Source organism: Chiloscyllium punctatum, chromosome 20 (genome assembly GCF_047496795.1).
Source record: "Chiloscyllium punctatum isolate Juve2018m chromosome 20, sChiPun1.3, whole genome shotgun sequence".
Lineage (NCBI taxonomy): Eukaryota > Metazoa > Chordata > Chondrichthyes > Orectolobiformes > Hemiscylliidae > Chiloscyllium > Chiloscyllium punctatum.
In genome coordinates, this window is record NC_092758.1 from 85,328,951 (window position 1) to 85,341,607 (window position 12,657).

Consider the following 12,657-nt stretch of genomic DNA (forward strand, 5'->3'; position numbering starts at 1 on the left):
GCCAACAGTGTGAGTTCAATTCCCGCACCAGTTGCCATGAAGGACTATCCTTTCAAATCTCTCCCCTCACCTGAGGAATGGTGACTCTAAGGTTATAACACCATGTCGCCTCACTCAAATGAGACAGCTACCCTAATAGTTTGGGAGGACTATGGCAACTTTACCATTTTATGATACATGTAGACCAACTCTAGACTTCTGGTACAAATAAAAAACCCACTGACACAGTGGCTCAGTGGTTAGCACTACTGCCTCACAACACCAGGGACCTGGGTTCAATTTCAGCCTCGGGTGACTGTCTGTGTGGAGTTTGCACATTGCGTCCGTGTGGGCTTCCTCCCACAGTCCAAAGGTGTGCAGGCTAGGGTGGATTGGCCATCCTACTAGTGCCCACAGATGTGCAGGATAGGTGGGTTAACCATGGGAAATACAGCTACTGGAATAGGGTGGAGGTGATGGGCCTAATGATATTATCGCTGCACTGTTAATCCAGAAAGCCAGGGCGTGTTCTGGGGACCCAGGTTCGAATCCCACCATGGCAGAGGGTGGAATTTGAATTCAATAAAAATCTGGAATTAAGTGTCTAATGATTGTCAATTATCAGGAAAAACCTATCTGGCTCACTGATGTCCTTCAGGAGAGAAACTGCCATCCTTACCTGGTCTGGCATAGAAGTGACCCAAAGTAGCTGACTCTGAATTGCCTTCTGGGCAATTAGGGATGGGCAATAGCTGCTTGGTTAGTAGGTGATGCCTCTCATTTCAGGAATGAAGTTTAAAAATGGTGTGGGTGGGATGTATACTGGAGGCTTGATGTGGCATTAATGACCTGCATCCAACTAGGGATTCTGTGATCTAGTGCAAATCCCTCTGTACTTACTCCTGGAGTCACTGGCCCGTGATAGTACACTGTCCAAAGCTGCTGATCAATTGCTCATACCTGTATGTGTACTTTTGACTGAATTTCACTACTTTTGGAGGGGAGTTTGGTAGGAACCATCCCCGAGCTGACAGCTCTGAAAACGCAGAGTGATGAGCGGAGGTAGAAATGAACTCCTCTGTAGTTTTACTTGTGTGAGATTCAGCCCCTTACTTATCAATGGAAAAAGCAGTCACAGTAACTCAACATTTGCATGAGTATGTGGAGTACATCTCTGCAGAAGTTTACTTCCTCGAGCAGCTTGTTCATGTCCTGCCAGAGAACACAAATGCCAGGCATGGCCCGGGAACAATAATCTGTGTGCTATGAAGACAAAACTTGCTTTGGTTCTATTGTCACAATAGATTACAACACAGGAGGAATGGCATTTCTGATAGACTGCCAAAGTGTGTGCATTGTAAAGCCATGCTTTTCAACTAACAACTAACCTGTAGTCAACTTCATAAAATTCAGGATCTCAGACCTAATTGAAGCATACAGAGTACTGAATGGCCTGGACAGAATGGATGTTGGGAAGATGTTTCCATTGGTCGGAGAGACTAGGATCTGAGGGCACATCCTTAGAGTAAAGGGAAGAACAGAGATAAGGAGAAACTTCTTCAGTCAGACAGAGTGGTCAATCTACGGAATTCACTGTTACAGAAGGCTGTGGAAGCCAGGTCATTGAATATATTTAAGACTGAGAGATATAGATTCTTGAGTGTCAAGAGGATCAAGGGTTACAGGGAGAACGGGGTTGAGAAATTTAGCAGCCATGATTGAATGGCGGACAAAATCAATGGGTTGGATGGTCTAACTTCTGCTCCTAGATCTTATGGTCTTAATTCCTACAGTGTGGAAGCAGGCCATTCCACCCATTTAGTCCATAACAACCCTCCGAAGAGCACTCACCCATACTCAGTCCCCTAACCCATCCCCACAACTCTACATTTCCCATAGCCAATCCACCTAGTCTGCACATGCCTGGGCACTATGGATAACTTCCCATGGCCCATCTGCCTGACCTGCACATCTTTGGACTGTGGGAGGGAACCCACACAAACACAGGGAGAAAATGTAAACTCCATCCAGAGAAATGCCCGAGGGTGGAATCGAACTCGGGTCCCTGGTGCTTCGAAGCTCCCGGTTCAATGATGTGTAGGCTAGATGGATTGGCTGTGCTAAATTGCCACATAGGGTCCCGCATTATGCAGGTCAGGTGGGTTAGCCATGATAAATGCAAGGTAACGGGAATACAATTGGATGCTGTTTTAAAGGGTCAGTGCAGACTTATTGGGCCGAATGGCATCTTCCTGCACTGTAGGGATTGTATGATTCAGTGATGGCAATAAATGTAACCAATACAAGCTCAAAAACCACTCTAAACAGACTGGACAGTGCAAAATCCAAGCAGGCCTTAAGAGTGGTAAAAGAAATGAATTGGAAACAATTTATGGTGAGGGAAAGTACCTCATCAACGATACATTGTGTAAAACAAAATAATGCTCACTGGACCCTTTTAATTGGATAGAAAAGCAATCTTGTTCATTGCTGGTTCCACACTCGAACAGATAGATTAATGGAACAAGATGAGCCTATTTACAATGCAAGTAGGTGTAAACATTTCCACTGCACTATACACACGCAAAATCATGCAGACCCTTCCTCATACATACTCTCTCTCTCAGGCACACACACACCTCTCCACCCATACTCACACATACACCCTCTCACAGGCATATAATCTGTCATATTCGCACACACATGCATACACACACACACTCCCACTTTCCCACACACAAACTCTCAACCACTCACACACACATACACTCTCTCCCCCACGTGCACATACACATACTCCCATATGCGTGCACACACAAACTCCCACACACAAAAGCACAGAGTCTCTTCCACGTGAGCACACACACACCCTCCCACATGCACACATACACACACACACACTCTTCCACACACATACTCTCCTGCATACACAGGCACTCTCCTGCATGCACGCACGCAAACTTTCCCACATGCACACACACTCTCCCACTCTCCTCACATGCACATACACACTCTCCGACATTCACAAGCACACACTCTCCTGCACACACAGACACTCTCCTGCACACGCGCACACACACACTCCCATGCACATGCACACACACCCACTCTCCTGCGTGCGCACACACACACACACACACACATTACCCCCATGCAGGCACGCACGCGCACACACACACACTCCATCCCACGTGCGCGTACACACACACACAGAGAGTCCACTCCGCATGCGCACACACACACACTCCACTCCCCCCTCGTGTGCGCGCACACACACACACTCACATTCTCTCACACACACACACGCTCTCTCTCAAAACACATGCACACATGCTCTCTCACACACTCTTTCTCTCCCTCTCTCACACACGCACACATGTAAGTCTATGGGGTGAATTTGCATTTGCAGATTTGTATTTACAGATACTTTCTATTTTGTTCAAAAAGCACACAATTTGTAGGAAGGCAGTCCATGTGACATCTTATACATTCCTACTTGGAAATAGAACCAGCCTGACTCAAGGTTGGAATACAGACAGACTCTAACCTCACACCTTTAATGCATTGCCTGAGCTGAGATGTCACTTTTTTAAAATAAAACTTTAAGTTATCTCGAGAATAAGACTTGAAAGCAGTGCTCGGATTTACATATCAATGAATCAAAACCTGCAACTGTTCAAGAGACAAGCACAGAGGATCAAAGCCGAGACCATAAACAGATTCGGAGAAAGGGAGGACTGCAGATGCTGGAGAGTCAGCATTGAAAAGTGTGGCGCTGGAAAAACACAGCAGGTCAGGCAGCATTTGAGGAGTAGGAGAATTTATGCCCAAAACGTCGACTCTCCTGCTCCTCAGATGCTGCCTGACCAGCTGCACTGTTCCAGTCCCATCATAAACAGATTCCCCTGTTGGGTCAGGCAGCATCACTTTGTCAGAATCAATGTCCATTAATGGTTAAGACACTCAAACCCAATTAAAAATAGGAAGAGGAGGAGTGCACATTTTTCTCAACCCTGAGTACCACGACAGGGAATATCAATAGGACAACTCTGCCTTCAGCTACCGGGCATTCTGTTAAGCCCATGTTCTGAGGCAGGGTCGACCTGAAACGTTAACTCTGATTTCCCTCCACAGATGCTGCCAGACCTGCTGAGTTCTTCCAGCAACTTCTGCTTTTGTTTAGCAGTTCTGCCGAGGTTTATTTTACAGCAATGTGGACAGAATTCCCAAGGGAAGTTTGCACAATCCCCTCAACTCCAACCTTCCACCCTCCCTCGCCTTATTCCGCTTCCACTTTTCTGTGAGTAGAAATGCATTATCCTTTCCCAGCACCAACCCCCTTTCTGAGTGGGAATTGGTCTGTGTGTACCACTGGTCACGAGGATATCACAGAGCTGATACAACAGCACCTCGGACACAAGCAAGGGGAGGGAGAAATGGATATTGATTCGCTTTGATTTATTACTGTGCACAGGTTGTCCGGCTAGAATGCAGGTTTTATCAGCGTGAATTGGCTATAACGCAATTGACAAAGTTTGTACATTGTTTGGATAATGCGAACTTCCTACTGAATGGGTCGAGCGATTTTCTATTAGCAATCTTCTACAGCGTGGTTTTCTATAGCAGTTTTCCATAAGGTGATTTTCTATAGCACAAAGTCGCAGAGGAACACAACTGTCACATTACAGCAGGATGACCTGTACCTAGGTACAGTGAAACGTGCTTTCTTGTATGATTTACAAGCAGGTCATGCTGTACAAGTGCATCAGGCTAACAAAACAGAGTGCAGGATACAATGTTACAGCTGCCCAGAAGGTGCAGAGAGAGATCAACACTAACATTGAACTGGTCCATTCAAAAGTCTAATACCAGTGGGGAAGAAGCCAGTTTTGAATCTGTTCGTATGTGAATAGAATGTGATGTGTTTATATCTTCTGCCAAATGGAAGAGGGTGGAAGTGGGTAAAACCGGGGGTAGGGGATGTATTTGATTATACTGGTCTTCTTCCCGAGGCATTGGGGAGCAGAGATGGAGTTGGTGGACAGAAGGCTGGTTTGCGTGATGGAATGGACTGTGTTCACAACAAGAAACAGTTTCAGCATCAGGAGGCTAACCGCATTGAAAACATAGATGTCTTTTGCAGCACTGACACAAAAGGGAAATTCTCTCTACTGCACTGAGCCACACAGCAGCTATGTCAGAGCACAGAAACAAGACATGGACTGGGAGCATGACATGAGGCAGCAGTAAGCCAAAGGGTGGCTCTCATGTGCTGTTTTGCCCTGGGGGTGGTGGAATCCCCGGGGTTCCAGCCCCAGTGTGGGGAGGGGGGAGTGAAAGGCTGCTGGGAGAGTTGGCTATGTCATGTTCAGATGTCTCCACAGGGAGATGGCAGCCTCTCAAGCTGGCATGCTTCAGAGACTTTGGCAAATACTCTGCGATGTGATGAGGGAGGATATCCCTGGCACAGACCTTGGTCATAAGTGCCCATGTTAGTGAAGCCACAAGAGCACCCCACTCAGATCTACCTCCCACCTTATCTCCGTAATCCCTTCATGGGGTTTTAACCCAATGGCTAATCCACCAGCCTGCATATCCCTAGGAACTATGGGCAAGTTAGCATGGCTAATCCACCCTAACCTGCACACCTTTGGACTGTGGGAGGAAATCCACACAGACACGGGAAGAATGTGTAAACTCCACACAGTCACCCGAGGCTGGAATCAAACCTGGGTCCCTGGCGCTGTGAGATACAGATATGAAATATCCAATTGATTGCTGAAATCCCCCATTGGTGAAAATGGTAGGAGACATCCTCAGGGCAGGGAGCTCCAGAATCGGGCCTTCAGCTGTGTTTGGATAAGCCAGGGACCCTCTGTGACGTGCTGAAAATTCAGGCCAACGACTGTCATAAGAAAGTTGCATTTCAATATAAACAGCCACCAAGTGTTGAACAAAACAACTTATTCCATACCTGTTTGTTCTGAAATGGCACATTTGTGAAAAGCAGCTGCAAAGTTTCCACAAACAGGAGATACTGAAAACCCTGTAGGCTAATGCCTGTTCTCCTTTATCATCTAATTGTTTCTTAAATGATCTCAAAGATTTTGTCTCCATTACTTTAAACAGCAATTAATTTAATGTGTGATTACCCTTCTGCATCAACCACTTCTTGAATCCTAAATATGCCTTTCAGCAGAATCAATTTGTTGCTATTGTCCCACAGTCCCAAATTAGCTTGAGGTAATCTTTTGGATTATCCTTCGCAATCTTTTAGGGCCATAACATAACTTCGCAGTTGCTTCTCTTCAAGCACAAGTTTCGAAAGCCTTTTCTCACAGGCTAGGAAAAATGGTCAGTGCCCCCTACCATTGATTGTTCTGAAATAGCGAAAAAGAAATAGAGTCATAGAAATGTACAGCACGGAAACAGACCCTTCGGTCCAACTCGTCCATGCCGACCTAATCTAATCCCATTTGCCAGCACTTGGCCCATATCCCTCTAAACCCTTCCTATTCATATACCCATACGGATGCCTTTTAAATGCTGTAATTGTACCAACCTCCACCACTTCCTCTGGCAGGTCATTCCATACATGCACCACCCTCTGCATGAAAAAGTTGCCCCTTAGGTCCCTTTTAAATGTTTCCCCTCCCATCCTAAACCTATGCGTTCTAGTTCCGGACTCCCCCAACCCATGGACAGGGTATATATTTACCCTATTCATGTCCCTCATGATTTTATAAACCTCTATAAAGGTCACCCCTCAGTCTCTGACCCAGCCCCAACCTATTCAGCCTCTCCCTGTAGCTCAAACCCTCCAAACCTGGTAACATCCTTGTGAATCTATTCTGAACCCTTTCACGTTTCACAACATGCTTCTGATAGGAGGAAGACTGGAATTGCCCACTGAAGAACTTCCACCCTGTTGATACCCTGGGCACTCATTCCTTCCATTAGACTTCTCTTGTAAAGTAATGGTTCAGCTTCTCCCTTCCACATCAGTTAGTTATTTGATGATTCTCTGTGATAGTGCATCTCAGTTAACGTACACCAAGAGTGCATATGCCACATTTCTCCAACCTTTCCTCATTACTCAATCCTCGGTTTGAGTTTGAGTTGAGAGTTGAAGCCATACAGTTCTTGAACAGAAATTGCTGGAAATGCTCAGCAGGTCTGGCAGCATCAGTGGACCCACAGATCCACACACGTCTAAGTGCCTTTGCAATGAACTGCCAACCGGTGATGAACCAAACCTTTTCCATCACCAACACTTATTCAGTTTGTTAATTGCTTCTAGATCAATTTATCTTGAAGGGTTATTCTGCTTGCTGTTTACCATCTGAGTCAATGCACTCTTCCAAAGACGTGCAGGTCACGGGTGGATTGACCATGCTAAATTGCCCCATAGTGTCCAGAGATGTGCAGGTTTGGGTGGATTGACCATGCTAATTGCCGAGGTAAAAACAATGACTGCAGATGCTGAAAACCAAATACTGGATTAGTGGTGCTGGAAGAGCACAGCAGTTCAGGCAGCATCCAAGAAGCAGCGAAATCGACGTTTCGGGCAAAAGCCCTTCATCAGGAACCCCCTAATGTCCAGAGATGTGCAGGCTAGGTGGGTTAGCCCTGGGAAATTCGGGGTTACAGGGATAGGGTTATGACGGGGGTGGGGCGTCTGGGCCGGATGCTGTTTGGAGGGTCAGCGTAGAGATGGGCCGAATGGCCTGCTGTCACACGGTAGGCATTCTATGAATCTAATAGAGTTTTAAAGTCTCAGTTCAAACGTTAGATGCAAAAGAAACGTGGCAGCAATTTATTTGCATGTTCAAATGCAGTGAACAGTTTCATGCTGCGCTGGTTGGCTTTTCAAGAATTTGTTAATTGCTTCACTAAAAAGCACAAACCAATTTACAAACAGCCATTGCTATATGCCATCGGTCCGTAATGCAAATCAGTAAACGGCCCGCTAATCATCACTTTTTCCTTTGATTCGATTTTGGAATGCAACTAATGCAGTATAGTAAAGTAAGTGAACTTCCATCCACATTGCAAGGGAATCTCTCTGGGAAAACAGTATATTTTAATCAGTGCATAAATCACAACATGTTTGGCACATGGAATAGATAAAAAGGGTCGGTGTGTCAAACCCAGTTAATGCACTCGTGAGGAATTTGTCCTCTCACTGCCTCACTCCTAACTGCCTCAGTCCTGACCGAATTGGTGTGCTATTGTTCATCACCCTGTCATGTGCTGGAAATAAGAAAAGAGACAGGTCCTCAGCTCCACCTTAATTGTGCAATATTTGTTCGCGCTGAGAAGTAAAAGGTAATAATTGCTGACCAAAGGGGAGAGAACTAAAACTTGAAGAGCTGCCGCCATACTTCAAGATTTACACAAAGAAAAATCAATGATAAAACCAGCTCTGGCAACGATCATGATTGAGTGGGTGATGTATTGATTGTGCACTGTTCTTTCTCGTCCTGTAATTCCTGGGAAAATGGAGAGAGATCGATGTTCATCACTGTCTTTTATCCTGGTGAGGCATGTGCACTTAGATTATGCAAATATGCAAAATTAGGACAGAATAGACGAATTAGTGTGTGTTGATAGCTGTGTAAAGCATAAGTAATTTTTAATTAAGCAACATTTTAGTCCAGAATTTGCATACAGTAGGCTGATTTTCCACTGGTACTTACACCTGGCTATTACAAAGACCAGATTGATCTCAGTTTTAGTTCACTGGAGATAGGCCACATTTAAAAAGTGTCCAGGTTTCAAGCAGTTCTTTATTTTCTTTTTACACCCCCTTAAGGATTCAATTCCGAATCTCAGTGAAAACGGGAACCAGTCACTATGGTAACTGAGATGTTTCGCAGAGATTAATGAAATGTTCGACTCTGTCATTATGAGGAAGCAACACCCTGGAATGATTTTGGCTGCATATTTAATGAAGCTCACAAAACCACCGGGTTCATCCGTGCCAGCTGCAAAGAAATGTCTCAGTCCATAGAGAGTTAAATAATGTCAATCATGAGTAAACGCACTGGAAAAAAAAATCAATAGCATCAACACCCTGAAGAAAAATACTTAAGAATCAATCATTTCCATCTTAAGGCCTTTGAAATGCTACATAATGTCAAACAAGATCCATTTAATATGCTGGTGTTGATCTCAGCTGAGAGAAAAATATATTTTGCAATGTATGCCTCAAATACTATGGCTGGTATTTTCTCTCTCTATGTACCTTCATGGCTGTAATTAAGAATAAAGGTAGCTAGCCTGAACTGTGCTTACTGTCATTCAGCTCGTGTGGAAAAATAAAGATAATTCCACTCTGCATTTCTTTTTTGTTCTTAATATTTATTGCCTTAGCTGTCTCTAGGGTGAACTTCTTTAAGAGAATACGCAAGGGATCTTGGTTGAGCACTGAAGGCTTTCCCACAGTCAGGGTGGGGATGAGAGGACTGGATGGATTGTAATATTTCTTCTTCTTGAACTATAACAATCTGCTTAGTTAAGAGTCCAACTAATTTTGGACAAATAATTTAGTTTTCTTACGATACTAAACCTAGTTTCACAGTTAAAGCATTTCACAGGATACAAATAAATTAGGCCATTCAGCCCATCGTGTCTTCTCTGTATGTCTTTCTCAACTCCATTCTCCTGCCTTCTCCCTGTAATCTTTGATCCCCTGACTAATCAAGAGCCGATCTATCTCTGTCTTAAATGCAATCATGACTTGGTCTCCACGGCCCTCTGCAGCAATGAGTTCCACAGATTCACCACCCTCTGGCTGAAGAAAATCCTGGATGTAGGTTTGCTCGCTGAGCTGGAAGGTTCATTTTCAGACGTTTCATCACCATATTAGGTAACATCTTCAGTCAGCCTCCAGACAAAAATTATCCTTCCTGCTCAGCGAGCAAACCTACATCCAGAACCTCAACCTGAACTACAAATCTTCTCAAAACTTGCTGAAGAAAATCCTCCTTATCTCTGTTCTAAAGGGTCATCCCTACAATCTGACGCTGTGTCCTCGTCTCTCCTACTAACGGGAACATCTTTAGATTAGATTAGATTACTTACAGTGTTGAAACAGGCCCTTCGGCCCAACAAGTCCACACCGACCCGCCGAAGCACAACCCACCCAAACCTATTCCCCTACATTTACACTACAGGCAATGTAGCATGGCCAATTCACCTAACCTGCACATTTTTGGATTGTGGGAGGAAACCGGAGGAAACCCACGCAGACACGGGGAGAATGTGCAAACTCCATACAGACAGTTGCCTCAGGCGGGAAGTTGAACCCGGGTCTCTGGCACTGTGAGGCAGCAGTGCTAACCACTGTGCCACCGTGCCACCCACACCTTCTCCACATCTACTCTATCCTGGGCCTCTCAGTAAACTTTAGTGAGGTCCTGCCTCATTCTTCTAAACTCCAGTGAGTGCAGACCCTGAGCCCTCAACTGTTCCTCACATGACAAGCCCTTCATTCCCAGGTTCAATATTTGAAACCTAAGGAGAAGTGAGCAATAATGTCTTGATTTCTGCTGCTCATTCTTTTTGTTTCCTATGGGATTCCACATCCAAATAAATCATTGTGCCATTTAATTTCAACTGAAAGCAGCTGCATTTCACCAGATACCCCTAATGGCTAAAATCAGGGTTGTAACTAGAATCTTGAGAGACGTAGAAGAATAGTTGTGCTACTACTTGTCAAACCTATGGGTCAGATTCCCAAAGTATTAGAGATATGTTTAACTTGTATTTCCAAAATGTGCTTTTTAAAAGATGATGTGGAGATGCCGGTGTTGTACGGGGGTGGACAAAGTTAAAATCTCACACCTTTAATACATTGTCTGAGCTGAGATGTCACCTTTTTTATATATAAAATGTTTATTTATCTCAGGATGTGAATTGAATGAAGTTCTGGGTTTTTACATACTAATGAATCAAAACCTGTAACCCATTCTAAAAGATGAAAGACCCAACAGCAATCTAGGTTTGTTCAATATATTGCATCAGTTGTATGACACTTTGATGTTTTGCTATAAATTCTGTGTCCCATGATCCTCCTCCATGAGCTACCTAACAAAGGAGCAGCACTCCAAAAGCTTGTACTTCCAAATAAACCTGTTGGACCAGTTTGTGTGATTTTTAAAAGATACAGCCAAATAAGGGGAGTGGGTGTCTGGAGACAGACTTTTGCGACAGTCCATGGCACACTATCCAGATGCATCACAGCGTGGTTTGGCAACTACTCTTCTTAAGACCACAAGAAACTACAGAGAGTCATGAACACAGCCCAGTCCATCAGCCTTCCATCTATTGACTCTCTCTATACAGGGGAACCTTGGGTATCCAGCATTTCCATTATTAACCGTATTTTGGATTATCCGAACAAGATCGCAAAGGCCTGATGCTTGGCTAACTATGTTATCCAGCACTTGATTGTCCAGCATTCAATTAACCGAGCAAACTACTCCCACCTGTGTCTTTCGGAAAACCAAGGTTCCTCTGTACTTTCCCCAACCTTGTGAAAGCACCCCAACAAGATCAAAGACTTCTCCCAACCTGGTCTGCTCACCTATCTGCTCCACCCTTCCCACTACCTAATCACAAAAACCCCCTACCCGCATCCACCATCCCACCTACCCTACCCCCCCACCCCCCCAGCCCCATTCCCTCCCTCTAATAACGGCCGGGCTCCTTCTCCCTCCCCAGTCCTGATGAAGGGTTGCCTTTCCTGCCCCTCAGATGCTGTGACCTGCTGTGATTTTCCAGCTCTACATCTAGTGACTTCTGGCTCCCAGCATCTGCGGTCCTTACTGTCTCCATACTCTCTTCCACCTTCTTCAGCCGGGGAGAAGATATAAAAGTTTGTATGCACTCACAATTAAATTCAACAACAGCTTTTTCCTCACCATTATTAGACTTCTGAATGAGCCTCTCAAATTTTAAATATAATGTTGATCTTGCTCTCTGTGCACCTTCTCTCCAGCTGGAACATTGTACTCCTCGCTCTGTTTATTACTCTAATGCACTTTGTGTGGTGTGATCTTCCATTTACTGCACACCAAACACTGTACCTGGGCATGTGTGACAATAATAAGATCAAAGCAAATTTTTAAATCTACAGATGCAAAGGGAACTTCAAATGGCAGACTTTGAGAATGGGGGTGGGGGTGTCGTAGGCATAGAGGTGGGTCTTGTAGATGGTGGGCAGACTTTGGGGTATCAGAAGGTAAGTTGCCCTCAGCAATATTCCCAGCCTCTCACCTGCTTTTGTAGATACTGCATTCATGTGGCTGGTCTATTCAATTTCTGGTCAATGATAACCTCCAGGATTTTGACAGTGGGGATTTCAGCAATGGCCACATAATTGAATATTAAGGAATGATGGTTAGATTCTCTCTCATTGGACAGGGTCATTGTCTGGCAGTTGTGGGATGGTGTTTCAATGTCAGAGGAGATGCAAATAATGCTCAATGTTGTACAATTGTCAGTGAACATCCCCACTTCTGGCCTTAGGATAAAGGGAAGGTCATTGATGAAGCAGAGGAAGGGATTATTGGACATACAACACTATCCTGATGACTTCCTATGAATTTGTGACTGAACAGTTAGTAACAGGTAACAACACGCAAAGACAACTCATGCTTAAAGATCATTAAT

At 44.6% G+C, this 12,657-nt stretch overlaps 1 protein-coding gene and 1 long non-coding RNA gene across 4 annotated transcripts in view; one reads left to right on the plus strand and one right to left on the minus strand.

Moving 5' to 3' along the window:
- jakmip2 (janus kinase and microtubule interacting protein 2) overlaps positions 1-12,657 on the minus strand; it is a 280,290-nt gene that overhangs the window by 235,419 nt on the left and 32,214 nt on the right. The gene's annotated exons all lie outside the window — the stretch shown is intronic.
- Positions 8,158-9,321, plus strand: LOC140491813 (uncharacterized). Its single transcript, XR_011963435.1, has 2 exons — positions 8,158-8,518; positions 8,795-9,321. It is a non-coding gene; the product is annotated as an uncharacterized lncRNA (long non-coding RNA).